Genomic DNA, 17676 nt, shown 5'->3' on the forward strand with positions numbered 1-17676 from the left:
GGCTCTCCTTGTAGCCCTTTTGTGAAGAAATCTTGAAATCAGGTACAAACCCATTGTTGTTATCCATTCAAGCATAGTACAAGTGTTCCAATAACACCTTAGGAAATCATGGAAACCTTGGTTGGACTAGGGAGTGCTATGGTACCCTAGTAGACCTATGAAAACATTGGAGGGATACTATTCCTAGAAGAGTAAGGGAGTGATGCTGCAAGTTTGGATTAGTTAACCTGGTGAGAAGGTTGGGAAAGGTCAGGGGATGTTCTATGTAGCAAGAGATCATATAGACCACATAGGTGTACAGAAAACACCCAGATCCACATATAATATACAAGGTTGCACAAGGATGGGGGTACTTGGGGTACTTAGGGTATGGGTATGGGTACAACTATTTTTTATAATAGGGGATGGGGGTACTTAGGTATATCAAACTTTATTTTTAATTATACTTTCATATTTATAGAAAACCTGAATTTATGAGTCATGACAATAATTTTTCAAATCAAGAATAGTGATAAAGTTTGCAAATGTAATGTATTGTTTTTAGTTTTAGATTTGTTATATGTTTGTAATAATAATTTATGATAAATGTTTAGATGCATAACATAGAAGGTAGGTTTAAACATGAACAAGAATATCCTAAATCATATGACAATGACATATGAAAATGATAAATTTCTAGCTTTAACACTGATAAAGTTTATTGTTGGTCAATATTGTATCAAAGTTTCAAACTGATTAGGTATTGAATTAAGCTTGATAAACAAATAACAAAGAAGGAAAACTTTAAACATGAACAAGATCATAAATCATATGATGATGACATATTGGAAATGATAAACTTCTGCTTAAATAGTGATAAAGTTTATTGTTAATCAATATTCTATCAAAGTTTCAAATTGATTAGGCATTGAATTAAGCTTGATATACAATGAGTTGATACACAAACAAAAAAATGATTAAAAAAAAAAATCTCAATCAAGGTCCTTAGCTATGATGCTTTCCATTTAGTATCTAGTACTTGGGATACGTGTACTTGGTACTTGGGTATGTGGGTATGAGTACCAGAGGTGTCATACATGAAGGAACATATAATATATTATGATAACCAATAATGTCATAGATGAACAAACATATAATATAAAATGATAACCAATAATGTCATACATTAACAAACACATAATATATTATGATAACCAATAATGTTGTACATGAACAAACATATCATATATCAACCAATTATGTCATGCATCAAATATATGTCATACATCAAATATAAAATTTCATACATACATCAAATGTATATTGAATATATCCACTGACATAAAATCCAACATATATATCCACTGATGCCTATACATGTATGTCTATCAACTATATCTTCTCCTTCCCATGAGGGGAAGGAAAAAAATCTCTAAAGGTCTTTGGTGGTCGTGTGGAGGGAGATGATGGCGATGATGGGGTCTTCCTCACATGCTCGCGCGCCCTCTTGTTGAGGCTCTTCTCTAACTCAAGCTGATACAAACAAAGTAAATATGAATCAATAATTATTATACATTGAAATCAAATACATGTACACACAAAATTAATTATTTTCTTATTGCCATCACATAGTTGCTCTGCAAGTCCACCTCGAAGACTCGCAGATGAACAGGTGTAACAAGACCCTACAACAGTTCAATCAATATAATTACTTGTAAATAATATTAGAAATTTAAATACTAACTTCTATAAACAACAACTAAAACCAAGAAAATTCTTTCATTCCCTAGTCAATGGTTGTGAACTGGCCATAGTTGTAGCTACTCCACGATTGTCGACATGTCGAAGATGAGGAGGAGTCTTCAATGTGAAGAGCTACATGTCATAAATAAATGTTACATGTTACATGTAACATGAAACATGAAAAAAAATAATCAAATGAATTAAATTAACATGAAAAAAATGTACCTCTATGAAGCTTGTATCATGGCTAGGCTTGGAGTCCGTAGTGAATGTCGACGATCCTGTAGAGAACTAATGCACATGCATAAATTTTTTTTTCAATCCTTCATATGATTAATTAATAAATATATGTATTAATTTTAATGATTAAATCGATGCATACCTTTGGACTCATCGACGGGATGAAAAATGGGGCTGAGGGATCACTACCAGGGTCGCCAACACTTTGACCCTAAATTTTGAACAATGTCAATACATGCTAATTAATTAGTCATTCAATATACATATGAAATTTGATAAAATTAGTTTATTATAATTGTAATTTATCTATGTGTCAATGCCAAATGTCTCATTCAAGAATTGATCAGTCACTAGTCCATCATCTGCACCATCTCTAGCATGACTGCCAAATGTGCATAAGGATCCACATGATGTGCACATGTGACCATGATGTGTAGAAGGATCCTCCTCAACTAATGGAATCATGTAATGAATGAGGGTTTGTGTCAAAGCACTAATAGTCATTAGAGTGCTGGCCTCTACATGTTCCTTCACAATTGAAAAAATAGTCACATGCTCACCCTGTGGCTTGACCGCAGGTGCCCTAACCACATGAGGGTCATGATGTGCCCTTGGACTCTCAAATGATGACCCCCCACCTCTACCCTAAGAGTCTAATATATCAAAATAATTGGGGATCTCCCCAAGGAAAAACTCACAATACAATTTCCTTAAGAAAAACATTGGGACCTCATGATTATTGCAAGGAGGTGCATCAACAACCATCCACCAGTTGGAAATATAGATGGAGTAATTGAGAGGGGGGTGAATTAGTTACCACAAAAATAAATCCATAGATCCCTTAGATGTCTGATAAAACTAGTTACTGTTGTCACTCTAAAAACATACAAAAAATGTTGTAACTCAGTAGATGCAATGTATGATAACTTTAATAGATCTTAAACATTCATAGTGATTAACATGCAAGCATAAAAGAAATAACATGAACACATAAGACACCAAATTTAATGTAGAAAACCAATATGGGAAAAACCACCAAGTAACTAGCTACTAATTTTCACTCTTTTGAAGTGAGACGTATTAGGAGCCAACCTAGTTAAAGGTTTCAAAACACATTATTAGGTGTGACCTTGTTAGAGGATTTAATCACCCTGTTAAGAGTGGCCTTGGAAAAGGTCTTTAGAAAAATTCAATGGAACTTTCACCTTGTTAGAGGATTTACAAATGGCTATTAAACCAACTCTATTAAGAGATTTAGGAAGCACTGCTACAATGGAAATAAATAATAAAATGACCTGAATGAGATGCAACTAAATTGTTGATTACAGATCTCTATTTTGCTTCACACAAGATTCTTCCTTATCAAATGAAACTTTTCTACTCCTCAAGGATATTTGACCATCCTTCAAATAATCAATACACTTGCATAATCACTCATACTCCTTAGAATCTCAACTTGACCTTTCATTTATACCTTACAAATTATCAAGTTGGCCCAATTACAACTTACAATTACTAATAATCATTACCTTAGTCAACTAGAATCAATATTTCAAATAATTAAACTTTATTTCTCAAATTAACAAAAATCTTTCATTGGCCAATGCTACTTGGTAAACACTATTCCTGAAAAGATTTCTTGTGTTGACCAACAGAAGCTCAGTTAACACAGTGATCATGTAAAATCCTTTGGTGACCAAGTGAACTTGGTAAACACTAACTTCCCTTCATTAACCATGAGAGCTCAATTAATACTACTTGCTACCACATTTTCCTTCAATGCTTGAGTGAGCTAAATAGACACTATTTCCATAGAGAAATTTCTAGGAATTCTCGATAGACTCTGAAAGTTGTTCTACTAACCAATTGAGCTTGGTAGATACTAACTGCCAACTGATATGACATTTGTATAAAATCAAAGACAACACACAATTAGACAATTGTATCCAACAATTTACCTCTTTGGCATTGATGGCAACACAACATGTTATAGCACAATACAATTTGAAAAAAAGATTTTCTCTCATAGAAATTTTTTCCCTCTTAGATTTTATGCCACAAACTTCTCTAATGTAGTAATCTCCCTCTATGAAGGAATTATATAACTTCTTCTTCAAACAAAAAACTCTCTTAAAAACAAATTTCAGAAAGATATGACAATAAACTCTCCCTCTTTGACAACACATGCCAAAGAAAACACATACCAAATGAGTATCAATGTACCTTGAGTACTAATTCATATGCAATGTTCCCATGTCTATGTTGCATCAACTGATAGATCTTCAACTTGATTCCTATTGATGCATCACTAAAACTTTATTTTAGTGAGCTTCAAATAGAGGAATGACCCTTAACTTAGCTCTTGGATACAAGAATGCATCCTTAGGTAATAGCTTGGTGAATATGTCTACAATCTATTCTTTTGTATGGACATATTCCAATCTAATCTCTTTATCCTACACCAATTCTCTAACAAAGTAATATTTTCTTGCAATGTGCTTGGTTTTGAAATGCATCACTAGATTCTTTGATCTGTTAATTGCACTTGTATTATCACAAAACATAACAATTGGTTCTTTGATCTCAAGCTTCATGCCTTGCAATAACTATTTAAACCTATCAGTGAATAGATTGTCCTTTGAGAAAATGCATGCAAATTTGACCCTGAGTGCCCTAGTGAAAGGACAAATCAACACCAACAGTTGGATAGGTTATCATGGGATTGATAACCTTCCTCTAAATTTTATTGGGTACAACTCCCCATATGAGGTATTTAATGAATCAATTGTGAATGCTTTTAACTAGAAAGCACAAAAGGATATCAAGCACCTATCCATAAATACAACATAAATGTGAAAACCTAAACTACTATAAGAAAATAAATGGTAAATGATACAAAGTCCATTCACCCTAAAAAATTACAAAGGACAAAATTAAGAAATACATTCTCCATCTTCCTGAGTAGGTGCAGAAACAAAGCTATGGAGATGTAAAATAAAATTTTAGAGAAGACTAAAGTGACACAAAGACCACGGTTAGTGGAAAGTAGATTGCTCAAACTCCAAGTTTTGACATACAATTAACTTTCAAGTCTCCCTCCTTTGAAATAATAAAAATGCACTCGCTATTACAATCACCATTAATGAAATCTAAATTTTTTCTTTAAATTTCAAACAAAACACAACTTTGTTATTTCTAACACACACAGTTTAGAAAGAAAGAAAGGAAAACCTTGGCTATGCTCCTCCTGACCTTCACAAGAAAATGGGCTAATGTTGGAAATAATATAGAAAATTTTCCCTCTTTGTTGTAGCACCAAGTCTGTAGTACTAGAGAGAAAGGATGGAACCCCTTTGACTTTTATCTACCTGATTAAATAGAATTCCATGAAAATTTCCTTTGGTTTTTTTAATTGCTTCTTGTTGGTTGGTTCTTTTCATATTCCCAAAAATTTTCTTTTTCCATCCTATTGGTTCTCCTTGATAATCTTTATCAAAATTTATGTTTTTTCCACCATTCTGATGACTCCTCAACTTTATCTTTGTAAGATCAAATCATCTTTAGTTATCAAAACTAATTCTTGAAATTGCCCCTTTTTGCTGTCAAGTTGTCATCGGCTTTTTCTATCTTCATATGATATTTAAATAACATTACCCATTAAAGATGATATAATGTTTTAAAATATTATTTACTTCTTTCCCAATCTTCATTTGCAAACACTTGTCATCATATACCATTAGGTAACTTTAAATGAGGATTGTTAATTTAATTATATGAATTGCTTGACTGGGAGCACTTAGACAACTGACACATATTCCTGAGCACCATCATTATGCACATCTTCCAATTTACACACAACATTCTTTTTCAGATTTCTCTTGACTAACATGTAATTCTATAATCATGAGCTAACCATTGATCTATTGATTGGAACTTGCCTTTGCGTATAGATTTTAATGCAATTTCTAAGCTTAGTGGAGAAGCTTCTTTCAGTTTCTTAATAATATTTTCATACCATGCATCACTTTTACTAGCTACTTCTATTTCCAACACACATATGATATCCTCAACAATATCCCTCAAAAAATAACGATCAATAGCATCCATTCTTCAAAGATAGCTTTTTGCATCTAGCACGTCAACATCATAATATTCTTCCAAAGTAGTTTTAACCACTGATGGACCCTCTATTTCCAATGATCCAATTTTCTCTTTAGTCCATTTAATCCTCATGCTAACTATAAAATGTGTTGCAAGACCAGTAGAAAGAATTTTTGCTCCATTCAATCGTTCTCTAGTTAGAGCCAAGTACTCCTCAAGATAACCAGTCAAGTGAGAGAGAAAAAAAAAGGGGCTCCAACATCAGGATGGAACCCTATATGTACTTCTGGTGTAGCAAATACTTATAGTTTTATCGGTTACCACACATGATGTGCCAGGAACAGAGATACTAGCCCCTCCTCCCATTGTTAACCCATTCAATAATGCCACATGTGTCTTCGCATAGGTCCCAACAAGGTACATAAACTGATAGGCTTTATTGAAGAAGTCTTTGTATTCTTCCACTTTTCCTTTATTGGCCAACTGATAAATTTTCACATCACCCCCACTACAGAAAGCCTTATCACCGGTACCCTTTTACGACATGTAATAGAATCCATTGAAGATGTCATTCATAAAACTTGTAACCCAAGTTTTGTTGGCATATTGCTTGTGCTAGAGTTGGTCTTCCTAATTCTTTATCATATGCCATTTAAGAGAAGCCAAAGCAACATTGGCATGTATTCTTCCTTATCCTCTAATTTTTTTTTGTCTTGAAATATTGAAACTTTGTCTCCAAAAATAGTAGTTTCACCAATGGCTATACTCATGCCATGATCGATTAATATAACCTTTTCGATACAAGCAGCTAGATGCATATCCATAGTGAAGACTTCATTGATGCAACTTTGCAAAACCAAAGCTAATACTTGTTGACCCTGATTCCACAATGCATGTACAACATGATATGATTGTAAAGTATGGTAACCCTTTGGATATAATAAAGCCCAGCTATATGATCTACAAGAAGGATCTTTGTCCTTCAATCGAACTCTTCATGCATACTATCAATGTAATTTGCTTGATATTCTCTAGCCGATAGAGCTATTAAGGAACTTTAGCCTCAACAACTACCTGATTCTATGTTTTATAAGATTTTAGCAACACTTTTCCACATTCTACCATGTGTTGGAGCATTCCATTAAATAATTCACTTCATGCCATCTATGTTTCAATTTATTAGGTTCATTAGTCGCATTGGTGGCTATGAGAAATGTGGTTCCAAACTATGATTCAATTTCATCAATAGTTTTTTTTATCAATAAAATAATACTTGATATGCATGCCATAATGACACTCTCTAGATGTTTTGAAAGTAACTTTGCTAAATATTTTGAACCCATCTGAGCAGCTATCATATCAATACTCATATTGATATAAGTTTGTGAGTGATTAACGAGTCCAACCCATGGATCCTTCAAAAACTTTCAAAGCAATTAGGTTCTTTATTTATGAGATCAAGCTTTGTCAAGACACATTTGATGCTGCCAATCAATGAAGTTTGGTCCCTATATGGTTTAGAGCCTAAATATGCACATTCCCCATTGAACACAGTATCGGGCCTTTCATAGTGCCATTTTTTATTTAACTTCAAATTTCACATTCATTACTTTGCATTTGCTACCAATTTCCATTCAATATCAATGCATATATTTATGAAAGATTTAGGCCCAACTATTTATCTCAACCCAGGATATAACTATTAACTATATGCATGGGTTTTCAAGCATCACATATGTTGCTTTGGTTCGACATAAAGCACTGCAAACTCCTGGGTCTAAGATTAGTGACCTTGTGTTGGAGTGAATAGATCTCTATTGTTTCAAAAAGGAACTTTTGTAGTCCATAGCTTGGTTTCTTTTTCCCAGATCAACCCATTTTTCAGCCAGATGGAGAATCAACTAAATTAGAAGTCACATGTGAATGATCTTTTTTAGTGTATGCTTATATTCCTATTAAAGAATACCCAACATTGAGAATTTCTAAGTCTGACCAGATGTTGATGCTAGCCAATAATTCTAGGTGATATGAATGAAGCTTGAATTTAGAGTGCTTGTACAATTGGATTGCTAGGCCATGAACTGAATTCAATTATATCCTCTCCTTTATTCATCATATTTTATGAATTTAACTCCCACAAGCAATGGTTATTTGCATCTTTATCTTGTTAATATCAATTTGATAAGATTTCTAACTATGGTCATTTCTTTCTAAATGAAATCTTCTATTTGAAAAGATTTGAAGGGATTTGGCACCATGGTCCTGAACTGATTTGTGCCTTTCGAACCAAAAAAACATTGGGACTACATTTGAACCTTTACTCTAACCCTTCGATCTGAAAGTTGAAACTCAGGTTTCTAGATTCTGTACATCATACTCTGCACTATTGAACTGAATGTGAACATCTTAGAATAAACCACAAAACTTGCATGAGCAAATTGAATTGTTTTGAACCATTTCAAACTACTTTGAACTACTTCAAACTTCAGTTCAAAGTGGTTCAAAAACTCTACACTTGAAGTTTTAAAACTATGTTCATATTGTGTGCTAACAAAACCAAACAATATTAGAATAGTTCACTACTACTACAACATACTCTACTTCTGATGTGGATTGAGATGTGCAATTTTTCTTTTTACTTGTCCAAGATACCAATATTTTACCAAGAAAGAATGCTCCACCACTTGTACTCTTTCTATCATCAATGTTTCCTACCCAATTAGCATTAGCAAACACTTTTAAGTCTAGATTTCCTCCAAATTTATACCATAAGCCATAATCGTCAGTTGCTTTCAAGTATGTCAAGATCTTTTTGATTTCCATCATGTGATTTTCTCTGGGTTTTCATGAAAATCTTGCCACTATACCAACTACAAGAGCAATATCAGGTCTTGTATGAACTACATACTATAATTTTCCAATGATTGATCTATATAAAGTTTGATCTACCTCTTTTGAATCATCATCTTTGGTAACTTTAGTCTAGTACACATGCAGGTTCCAACTGGTTTTGAATCTTCCATATCGTACTTTTTGAGTATCTCCTTGATATACTTAGATTGAGTGGTGTAGCTACCATTCCTACTCTACTGATCTAAAGACCAAGAAAGAACTTAATCTCACCAAAAAAAGACATTTCAAATTCTTTTTTCATTTTCTCTAAAAATTCTTTGCATAGATCATCATTCCCTATAAAGAAAGTGTCATCCACAAATATTTCTGCCAAAACAATCTTGTTATTTGGTCCTTCCTTAATGTACAAGCTACTGTATCATTAGTTCTTTGGAAACCAATCTGAATAAGATAGTTATGCAATCTCTCATACCATGCTCTAGGGGCTTGTTTAAGACCATACAATGATTTGTGTAATTTGTAGACCATGTCCCTTTTGTTTGGATCAACAAAACCTTCAGGTTGCTCAACATAGACTTCTTCATCAAGAATACCTTTGAGAAGTGTTGATTTAACATCCATCTGATATACCTTAAATCTTTTATATGCAACATATGCAAGTAAGGTCCTAACACCTTCCAATCTTGCAATAGGAGAAAAAGTCTCTTCATAATCAATTCCTTCTTCTTGAGAGTACCCTTTACATAGCAATCTAGCTTTGTTTATTGATACCTTACCATCTTCATTCAACTTATTCTTGAATACCCATTTTGTTCCAATCACATTTTTATCTTTAGGCCTAGGTACAAGACTCCAGGTTTGTTCTTATCTATTTACTCTATCTCTTCATTCATATCCTCAATCCAACTTTCATTTTCCAATGCATCTTTGACATTTCTAGGTTCAAAATCAGCAAGTAAACAAGTACCTTTTAGCTTACTTCTTGTCATAGTACCTTCTGATTTGTCTCCAATAATCTGATCTGGTGCATGATGTCTCCTGACATACTTGGCCAATATAGGTTCCTTGCCTCTTGAATGAATTGCATTGTCATACTCTTGAATTTCAACTTTAGGTTCTGGCTGCATAAACTTGGTAAGCATTATATCAATAGCTGCAAAATATGACTTGGGTTCTTGTGACTCAGTTTGAACTGCTTGCAACTCAGTGACTAAAGAAGACTTGGGAGTAGAAGTCTCTTGGTTAATAGATGTATCTAGCATTGTATCAGGTTCAGTGAAAACAAATCTCCTATAATCTTCTAGTTCCTTTTTGCTTTCTTCTTCAATTCTTTCTGCAAACTCATCAACTTTCACATGTGCACTTTCTATGATTTTGTGAGTAGACAAATTCAAACATCTAAATGCCTTACTCTTGCAAGAATATCCCAAAAGTACAGCTTCATCACCTTTTACATCAAATTTTCCTTTTCTAGATTCTTTCAAGATACGACATTTACTTCCAAATACTTTCAGGTAACTTACATTGTGTTTATAGCCATAACATAACTCATAGGGGGGTTTGAATGAGTCTTTCAACTATACTCAGTTTAAGGTATGATCTGTAGTGCTAATAGCTTCCTTCCAATATTTGATAGCAATGTTGTTTTCAATCATTAGAGTCCTTACATAATCCATGATAGATCTGTTCCTTCTTTTAGCTATTTCATTTTGCTCGAGATTTCCAAGAGCCGATACCTGTCTTTTGATTCCTCTTTCAATGCAAAATTTATTGAATTCATTGGAGATGAATTCACCACCTCTATCTAATCTCAAAAATTTCATTCTTTTCCCTATTTCATTTTCTACACTAGCCAAATACTATTTGAATTTTTCAAATGCTTCTGACTTCTCTCTCAGATACACACCAGTCATCATTTTAGAGCAGTCATCAACAAAAAGAATGAAGAACTTTTCTCTAGTATAGCTCTTGATTCCAACAGGTCCACACAAATCAATATGCATAATTTCCAAAATATCTTTAGATTGAAAGTTTTTACTTTTAAAGCTAGTCTTTCCCATCTTACCAATCTGACAATTCTTGCATAGACCAACATTAGGTTTCTTCAAACTAGGAATATCTCTTTCCTGAATTTTCTTATCTTTACCATGTTATCAAAATTCACATGACATAACCTTCTATTCCATAGCTAACTTTCTTCAACTTGAGCAATAAAACATGAGCACTCACCAAGATCAAGATAGAACAAGTTACCTTTTGTTTGTTTGCTTGGTCCAATCAGCTTTCCTTTGTCATCCAACAGTCTTGCCTTTCCATACATGAATTCCACCTTGAATCCAATATTGATTAGTTGTGCCACACTCAAGAGATTATGTTTTAGTCCTTCAACCTAATACGTATTATCACATACAAGTTCATTGGTTAATGAGATTCAACCTCTTCCTTTTATACAACATGGTTCATTGTTTCCAAACCTTACATTGCCACCATCATAGTCTTCAAAATGTTCAAACTTAGTTTTGTCACCAATCATATGATGTGAACATCCACTGTCTATGATCCATGTATTATTTTTTCTCACATGAGAGATAAGTGCCATCTTATCTTCTTCATCATTGTCAAATTCATTTTTCACAGCAATGTAAACAATTTCATCTTCACTATTATCAAAATCCTTAAGATTCCTTGGCCATAAAAAATATTTTCTTACCTTTTTCCTTGAAATCTTTCTTTCCATTGCACTTGTGACCTTTCTTCTCATCCTTTCTAGCTTTGTTTGGCCACTTGGCTGCAATATGGCCAATTTCTTCACATGAAAAATAGATTAGGGGAACTTTACTTTTGTATTTTCCTTTGCCTCTAGAATATTTCCTTCCAAGTAGAGCTTCAAGAACTTCAAGATCACTGTTAGAGCTTTCCTCTGATTCTTCTTCACTTTTTGACTGAGTTTCCTTTATTTTATTGCCCTTTTCCTTGAGTGAAAGCTAGGCTTCAAATGCCAATTCAATGTTCCTAGAAGCTAGAACATAATTGTCATAGTTATATAGCTCAAAGGCTGTCAACCTTCTTACTATGGCATCCAAATTTATCTTATGATTTGCTTCACATCTTCTTTCTTAAATTGCAAACACTCTAATTTCATAAATGGGAAGCAATGTTCTAAGAACCTTACAATTGTTTCTTTGATATCTCCTCCAGAAGCTTTGAGTGCATTGACACTTGCTTTGATCCTTTCAACATATTTGGCAATTTTTTCATCCTCTCTTATTCTCATCTAATCAAATTGTCCTCTGAGACTTTCTACTTTGGCTCTCCTTATATTGTCATCACCTTTGTAGATAACCTTCAGCTTGTTCCACATAGCAAAGGTAGTTTTGCAGTCCTTGATGTCATTACATTCATTATAGCTTAGAGTAGATGCAATGTCTATCATCATGGTGTTATGAGTCTTCTTCTCAGCAATGTCATTAATAGATAATGTACCAGAAGGAGTTGTGTGTTCTTCATCAAAATATTTCAATCCTATATCTCCAATGGAAGCCAGAGAAAGTCTCATGAGACCCTACCATGCTAAAAAGTTATCCCTATTAAGCCTTGGAATTTTTCTCTTGTAAGACATCCTGATCTTTAGCTTAGGTCTTTGAAACTCTTCCTACAAGCACCAAAAGCTCTAATACCAATTGTTGGAAATATAGATAGGGTAACTAAGAGGGGAGGTGAATTAGTTACCACAAAAATAAATCCACAGATCCCTTAGATGTTTGATAAAACTAGTTACTGCTATCACTTCGTAAACATATAGAAAATGTTGTAACTTGGTAGATGTAGTGTATGTTGTTAGAATTCTTTAGTATAACTGAGAGGGGGGGTGAGTTAGTTATCCAAGGTCCAAATGCCCTATTAATACCTTTTTACTACTTTTAATGAATCCATACACTTTTCATCCATCCAAACTTAAATCAATCATATAAGCAAGCTATAGTAAATAAATATGCAAAGATAAAACATCCAAGATCAACACATGACACAATGATTTATGTGGAAACCCAATTTGGGAAAAACCACCAGTAACATGCTACTTGATTCTCACTCTTTTGAAGTGATGCCCTGTTAAAGGCTTACAACACACTATTAAATGTGACCCTGTTAGAGGATTTCGCCAAACTATTAGGAATGGGCTAGTTAAAGGTCTTTAGAACATTCACTTGGAATGTCACCCTGTTAAAGGATTTATCTTATGTCTATTAAACCAACCTAAATCCATAGGATTTAAACTTACTATTACAATTGCTAGAAAGTAACGATAATGGTCTTTTGATATGATATAACTTACAATATACTTTGCATATTTTAGATCACACTTTCAATTCAATCCTTATGCTTGGCTTCAATCACTCTAGCTCTAACTGCTTGTCTTCCTCTCAAGATTCATCTCCTTGAGTCTTCTTACTCATTCTTCCAATGCAATCATTCTTGTGGTCATCTATCCAAATAGAGTTCCTATGCTTTCTTCTCCTTAGTACCTTCTTTAGTGCTTCATGCTTTTATGCTTGACCACCTCTCTCTCTCTCTCTCTCTCTCTCTCTCTTTTCATTAACTTATGTCTTCTTAAATAGAAATCTGATTTTCCTTTGCTGCTCAATTCTCCCTCTCTAATTTTAGGATTTCAAAATGGATTAGGTAGAATATAATGTATCTACTCCATATCTTGTTCTCTTATAGAAACTTCACCAGTTGTATCCTTAAAAAAATTCTACATGGTGTTCTGTGCCACTAGCTCATCATTCTTATGTTCCTTTTAATTCACAAATTTCTAGATAACAACCTTTTCAGCTTAGATCTGGCAAATCTTTGCTTTCCAAAATAATGCAGCAACTCGACATTATTGAGTTACTGGTGCTTGGCACCTCTGTATTACTCGGCACCTATACCTGCTCGGCACTTGGTTCTGCTTGGCACTTGATAAACTCTGTGTCATTCGGCATCTAAACTTGCTCAGTATTTGAAGTTTACTCGGCATCTAAAGTTTACTTGGCGTCTAAAGTTTACTCGGCATCTGAAGTTTACTCGACATCTGAAGCTTACTCGGCATTAACTAGGAATTTGTTCGACTCTTACTAGGTTGCTCGACTCCTTCTCTCTAATGAACTTAGTTAAGTTTTACAAAAGACTTAGCTAAAACCTCAAATCTTTGATATGTTTCAGTGTGCCCATTCTTTGTATCTTATAGTATGTCATCAAATACACTTTTTCATCAATGGCTTAGCTGATTCTTGTACTTCATTACAACATCATAACTTCAACCTTTCTCTAGGTGCTCTAGTTACATCTTATTGATTGCCTCCTCCTTGACAATCAACTAATTGATAGTGTTTGGATCACTAAAGCAATTGTCATTCCTGCAAGTAGCAAGTTTGACATCAATGAAAAAAAAATGATTGAGGACATTCTTTACCAATTCCATGTATTATTCCACAACTCTTTTTATGATCATTTCAATCATTTCCAACAATCTCCCTCTTTGGCATTGATGGAAAACCAAACTAATCAATTAATCAACTTAGTTACCACCAAGATTGTAGATGTTGTCAAGATTGTATACGTTGTCTCGTTGCATTTTTACTACCGATCTCATATATCTCCCTGTTTCATATATATCTCCCTCTTTCTTTGTATTGATTAGATTTTTGCATATTTCTCCCTCTTTGACATAAATGCCAAAGATGTAGCATCTTTATCATGAAAAATATAAGCTTTGGCTTCTTGTTGATTTTCTTCCTCTGTCACCATGCTTGTGACTGATTTGGAGTTTCTACTCCTACTGTCATCCTTTGCATCAACCTGTTAATATTTCAATGATTTATTCCTATTGATGTAGGGTAGCTTCCTTGTTGCCTTAAACTACTTGAGTTAGGGGTATTACCCCCAACTTGCCTCTAAGATATTCATAGGCATCCTTGGGCAATGGTTTGGTGAAGATATCTGCAGTTTGTTCCTTTGTGTGAATGTATTCCAACTTTACTTGTTTGTCTTCTACCAATTCTCTGACATAATGATACTTGATTGCAATATGCTTGGTTTTTGCATGCATCACTGAATTTTTGGATATGTTTATAGCACTTGTATTATCACAATACAATATCAAAAGTTTTGTTACTTCTTCTTTCATTCCATTCAATAGATGTGTGAGCCATACAATATTTGTGCAATTGACTACAACTGCCACATATTCTGACTCTGTAGTGGACTGGGATGTACATGTTTGTTTCTTGCTAGTCTAGGTGACCAGCCTTTTGCCTAGAAATAATGCACCTCCACTTGTGCTTTTTCTATCATCAGTGTTTCCTCCCCAGTCTGCATCTATATATGCATTGAGCTTAAATTTTCCATTCTTTTTGTAGTATAGTCCAAAGTTATCAGTTCCTTTAAGATATCTCATTATTCTTTTTACTACTATGAGATGATTTTCTTTAGGATTAGCAGAGAACCTAGCCACTATTCCAACTGCTAATGCTATGTCTGGTCTACTATGTACAACATATTGTAGTTTTCCAATCATGGATCTGTACATTGTTTGATTGACTTCAGCTAACTCATCATTTTTGGATAGCTTTTGCCATTGGTGTGCTGACTGATTTGGATTCCTCCAATCCAAATGTTTTAAGAATTTCTTTGATGTATTTTGATTGTGTACCAAATATTCCATGTTTGAGTTGATGTACTTGCAACCCAACAAAAAATTTGATTTCTCCAAACATAGACATCTCAAATTCATGTTTCATTTTGTCAGCAAAGCCTTTGCAAAGTACTTCCTTACCACCAAACACTATGTCATCCACAAAGATTTCAAATACAATAATGTCTTTACCTTCTTCTACTTTGATGTACATGTTGCTGTTATCATCAATTTTTTCAAATCCAATTTGCACTAGATACTTGTGAAGTCTCTCATACCATGCTCTAGGTGCTTGTTTCAAACCATAGAGTGTTTTATGTAGCTTACACACCATATCCCTATTGTTTTCATCAAAAAATCCTTCTGGTTGTTCAATGTAGACTTCTTCTTCTAGTATACCATTTAAGAAGGCAGATTTTACATCCATCTGATAGACTTTAAAATCTTTGTAGGCAGCATATGCAAGTAAAGTTCTTACTCCTTCCATTCTAGCAACAGGGGAAAATGTTTCCCCATAGTCTATTCCTTCTTCTTGAGCATAACCCTTGCATACTAGTCTAGCTTTGTTTCTGGTAATCTCACCATTCTCATCTAGTTTGTTTCTAAATACCCATTTGGTGCCAATCACATTCTTGTCAGTTGGTCTGGGAACCAAAATCTAGGTTTTGTTTTTTCTTATTTGATCAATTTCTTCTTCCATAGCTTTATACCAGTCATCATCTTGTAATGCACCATATACTATATTGGGTTTAGATTTGTTGATCAGACATGATTCATGTCTTAGTCTATTCCTTGTCATTGGTCTTGTATCTTTGTCACCTATTATTTGTTCAGAAGGGTGATGTCTTTTTACATATTTGGATAACCTTGGCTCTATCCTTGGTTCCATGTTTGATCTTCTAGATTCACGATCACTATGCACTTTGTTGTCAGGTTGTTCTTCATTATGTGTACTATCTTCAGAATCAGATTGTCCATTTCCTTCATTCTGCAACTCAGCTTTTGAATGCAACTTGACATTCACTGGTTAAGACTCAGCTGAGACTGAAGTTTGTTGTTGAGTTTCAATTTGATTGACATCATCCTTATCAACAGTCATTCCTTCATAAGAATACACAAAGGTTCTGTACTCTTCCATTTTTTTTGGTACTTCAGCTTCAACTTTTATGTGCTCATCAAAATTTACATTTTCACTTTCCATAATTTTTTTAGTGTTAGTATTCAAGCACTTATATGCCTTACTTCTAGTGGAATAACCAAGAAATATGCCTTCATTACTTTTTGTATCAAATTTTCCATTTCTAGCATCTTTAAGGATAAAGCATTTACAACCAAACACTTTGAAATGTTTTACATTGGGTGAGTAACCATACCATAATTCAAAAGGTGTTGTATTTGTACCTTTCTTGACTTGTATTCGGTTTAGTGTATGAATAGCTACACTTACCACTTCTCTCCAGTATTTTAGAGCAACAATCTTTTCCATCATTAATGTTCTGGCACAGTCAATCATAGATCTATTTCTTCTCTCAGCAATTCCATTCTATGGAGGAGTTCTAAGAGCTGACGTTTGTCTTTTGATTCCTTTATCATTACAGAATATCTCGAATTCATTTGATGTAAATTCACCACCTCTATCTGATCTTAGGAATTTCAAGCTTTTTCCAGCTTCCTTTTCAACTCTAGCCACATACTACTTAAACATTTGAAAAGCATCAGATTTTTATTTTAAGAACACAACAGTCATCATCCTGGAATAGTCATCAAAAAATAGCATTATGTATTTATCTCCTCTATAGCTTTGTATTTCCATTGGACCACATAAGTGAGTGTGAACTAACTCAAGTATCTCTTTAGATGTATAGTTTTTGCTTTTGAAACTTGACTTTGTCATATTTACAAGCTGACATTGTTTGCACATGATATTATCAGGCTTCTTCAATTTTGGTAAACCTCTAAATTTCTTCATTTTACTGATGTTGACTAGATTATCAAAGTTGACATGACACAATCTTCTATGCCATAACCATTCATCATCAAATTTTGCGAATAAACAAAAAACATCATCCATACCAAGGTAAAAA

At 33.8% G+C, this 17676-nt stretch overlaps 1 pseudogene; it reads right to left on the reverse strand.

Annotated features, from left to right (window-relative positions):
* Positions 1 to 5844: 5844 nt before the first annotated feature.
* The window catches only part of LOC149580087 (small ribosomal subunit protein mS47-like), a 45318-nt pseudogene continuing 33486 nt past the window's right edge, over positions 5845 to 17676 (reverse strand).

Source organism: Cupressus sempervirens, chromosome 1, assembly GCF_028749045.1.
Source record: "Cupressus sempervirens isolate cs-2001-9-10 chromosome 1, ASM2874904v1, whole genome shotgun sequence".
Classification (NCBI taxonomy): Eukaryota; Viridiplantae; Streptophyta; class Pinopsida; order Cupressales; family Cupressaceae; genus Cupressus; species Cupressus sempervirens.